Here is a 3,928-nt window from a genome sequence, read left to right on the forward strand (position 1 = left end):
ATCCTAATGGTCATGTATGTAGGTAAATTATTCTTTTTACAGCAACTTCTGGGAGGTGGTATTTGGTGGAGTATAAAAGGCAAGGGGTATAGTGAGGGTAAAGTGTAAGTACTTTGATCTTGAGCCTTGACTATATTGGACTTGGGATCTCAGAAATCTTGGGGATAAACAGTGGATTAAATCCATAAATTAGTAAAGTGTTGATTATACAACAGGTAGAACTGTGTGCCACTTCTGGAGGGATAGTCTTCTTTTTTTAAAAAAACAAAAGGCCTTAAAGGCTTTATATATATATATAAAGCCTTTTTTAATTACGATAAATACATATTTTTTTAATGAAACAATCTGCACATATACAATTCCACTCTCAAGAAAGGCAATTATTTACATAATTATACAGAAATTCCTATAATTATGAAAATAATTGCCTTTCTTCAGAGTGGAGTTCTATATGTGCAGATTGTTTCATTTTAAGAAAAGAAATATTTATTGATTTGATTAACTGAAGTTCTGGACGCTTAAAAAATGATTAAAATACACAGATCTACTATCTGTCTTCATGAAATTTTAATGTCTTATAAGAAATTCAAGTAATAAAGACTACAACATTTATTATTTAACTGCAACATGTGTTATCTATTATCCTAACTGTGGCTAGGAAGCACCATTATTTATTATATCTAAATTAATCAAGTTGTATCCTGTAACAGATTTCCTGTTAGTCACTCACGTCTTCTAACTTCTGAAGTATTGTTTAAATTACAAGGGAGAAACCTAGACACTACATTTTCTAGGATCTCAGGACAATAGACCTCCAGGTAAAATTATGCTAAACAAGGGCATGAGTGTAAGATGTGGATGTCACAGTGAAGAGGTTTAGAGCATTTTTCTGGTGACCTCTTGTTTAGGTTTGACAAGCATCTAAAATCATTGTTAGCAACTTTCCCATAATTATTACGTTTTCAGCCTTTATGAAAATAGCAGCATTTTTTTTCCTTTCTTTGCCCATGCACACCATCTAATCATGAGATAAGTCTCTTCTTAGTCCCTATATTAAATACATGACATACATAGATTGGGATCTTTTTCTGACCTGTTCCTGTCTGATACATTCTTCAACTCTAAGATGAGTTCATACTCATCTTCTGAAGCCCCTGGGAAATGGAAATATTTTTTCATATTAGATGTTGGTAGAGACCCATCATTTAATGAACATCTATGTGCCAGGAAATGCACAAGGCACTTAGATACATTATTCATGTAACTCACACAAATGTATCAACAACACAACAAAATGTCTGTATGAAACAATTATTATATCCCTTATATGGAAACAGATGCAGAGAGGAAGATACACTAGCATGTGTAAATAGAGGATTCAAGAATTAAACATCCATCTGTCCAACTGACTACAAGCTCTTTCATAAAATGCTAATTTCTCTCCTGCTTCTAATTTTCTTATCAAAAATTGCCATCTATTGTTATTGGGTCTACGAGTGGGTAGTGACTCCTTGGTTTCTATTTTGTTCTAGTGGATTACTGTCTTCTTTATTTTTGTTCTAGTGTTTATTGAGAGTCCTAATTAATTAACGTGGCTGCTCTGACTTCCATCAGCTCACCATTGTCTCTTCTCCCAGCTCATAATTTCTGTAACAGAGCTCTAAGCGATGCTAAAGTTCTGCTATATGCTTCCAGTCTCTCCAGATCCAAGTGCCTCTTGTTGGCCAAGTTTACATGCACATGTTTAAAATCTTATTGACTCTATATACGAAGTCTTCACATGCCTTCCTCCTTAAAATAATAGCATTGTGAGAAGAAAAAAAATCATCATTCTTCTTAAAACTAATTCAGGATGTCTAGGTAATACAACAACAAGAAGTGGGGGAATATTTACCTGATAGTTCAGTCCCTCATTATCATTCTCACTCAGGTATCTGAAAAAAATCTTGCTGCAAAAAAGAAAAAAAATGTATAAGGTATAAAGAAAAAGTTTGCTTCACATCATAACCATTACCCATCCCATTGCGGAAGGGAAGATTGTACACTACATGATTCCGAGAGCGGCATTCACATAGACTATAGTGTGCATGGTACATGCAAGAGACCCCATAGTACTACCCGCTTTGTCCTCCTTGTAGACATGCTCACGGATGATCCATGCTCCCTGACCTGGAGTAGTCAAATAAAAGAGTAGCATCAATTTATTATCATTCTTTCCAGACCATTTTCTAGGTATTTCCATTATATATTCCTTCAAATAGAAGGATCTTATTCTGTACATCGCATCTCACTGTACACATTTTTTTCTGAAATCTGAAATCTGAGCATTTTAATTTTATACAGTTTCAATTGTAAGAAGTACCTGACAGACTGACCTGACCTAACTCTCTCTAAGCTAACACTCATAAACTAGCACAGAAGCTTTACACGTTTATCCATTTCTCTAATTTACTTATCTATTGTTTCCTGAAACATCTATTAATCTTGCAGTTATTTGAGATGACTGTGAGCTTACTATTTGCCAGTGATAGCATGAGCACCTTGGTTTAGTCTAGTGCCTGGCATTTATTTTCCTAAACTCTGGCAGCAAGTTTAGCTGTGAGCACATTTTTTATCAGAACAATCGTCCATCTTTAACTACATGTGAGGAAAGTACTTTCTCATATTGCATTACACATTTTTATATGGCCACAGAAATCCTTACTTAATCTGACAAAATTAAGGTAGATTTCTTTCTTGTAAGGTCAAGGAAAGAATCATTCTGTACTGTTTCCATGGAGATGTTTCTCCTTTTCTCAATTGCCAATTGTCTACTGTGTGTCCTGGGTTCCTTCTTCTCATATGTCATGAGGATTCTCACCCCAGCATTCTGTTCCTCTGAGTCAAAGCCCTTGACTTTTCACTTCTCAATTGTTTTGTTTGTAGTTTTTTTGCTTTTCTTTATTTTTCTTACTCTATAAATGCTATGGAAGTGTATGTAAAAATTTACCCATCTTTTAGTTTGTATTTGTTATCACACTTTATTCATATACCAAACCATACAGGAAATGAATATAAGCAGATCTTTCTTAGTAGGAGGTAGAAGTAAAATTTTGTTTAGAATAAAAACAGAAAAAAAGAGAATCAAATTCCGTATCACCAGTTTGCTTCTGAATGCCGAATAAGTTTCCACTTATGAGCTTGCTACTGTACACAACTCAAGGGCTTGTAAAAAATTGTCTAAATGACAGTGGTTAAGGACGTACTTTAGGCTAGGTTACTTTAAAAAAATATATCATCACTTCTGCCATCAAAAGTGAATTTGGGCCGGTCGCAGTGGCTCATGCCTGTAATCCCAGCACTTTGGGAGACCAAGGCGGGTGGATCACGAGGTCAGGAGTTCAAGACCAGCCTGACTAACATGGTGAAATCCCGTCTCTACTAAAAATACAAAAATTAGCTGGGCATGGTGGCGGGCGCCTGTAATCCCAGCTACTCAGGAGGCTGAGGCAGGAGAATTGCTTGAACCTGGGAGGCGGAGGTTGCAGTGAGCTGAGACCGCGCCACTGCACTCCAGCCTAGGCGACAGAGCGAGACTCCGTCTCAAAAAAAAAAACAAAAACAAAAAAGTGAATTTGATGTATCCCAGCTACTCGGGAGGCTGAGGCAGGAGAATCCCTTGAACCTGGGAGGCAGAGGTTGCAGTGAGCCAAGACCGTGCCACAGCACTCCAGCCTGGGCGAAAGAGCGAGACACCCTCTCAAAAAAAAAAAAAAAAGAGAGAGAATAAACAACACATCTCACGTACACACCCACCCCCAAGCAACAAGTGATGAACAAATGCCCGCTTACCCCAAATACCAAATACCCTCTTACCCCAAATACTAAACACACAAAAATCCAATCTGTCTCCTTCTACCTAAGCAATTTTAGATAGTCACTTTCTCAT

At 36.7% G+C, this 3,928-nt stretch overlaps 1 long non-coding RNA gene across 1 annotated transcript; it reads right to left on the reverse strand.

The window, feature by feature from the left end:
* Positions 1-561: 561 nt before the first annotated feature.
* On the reverse strand, positions 562-3,354 carry LOC116458964 (uncharacterized). The gene is made up of 3 exons (XR_009212573.1): positions 2,049-3,354; positions 1,895-1,949; positions 562-1,791 (listed from the first exon to the last, which is right to left on the reverse strand). It is a non-coding gene; the product is annotated as an uncharacterized LOC116458964 (long non-coding RNA).
* Between the last annotated feature and the right edge of the window lie 574 nt (positions 3,355-3,928).

Source organism: Hylobates moloch, unplaced genomic scaffold (genome assembly GCF_009828535.3).
Source record: "Hylobates moloch isolate HMO894 unplaced genomic scaffold, HMol_V3 SCAFFOLD_3, whole genome shotgun sequence".
NCBI classification, from domain to species: Eukaryota; Metazoa; Chordata; class Mammalia; order Primates; family Hylobatidae; genus Hylobates; species Hylobates moloch.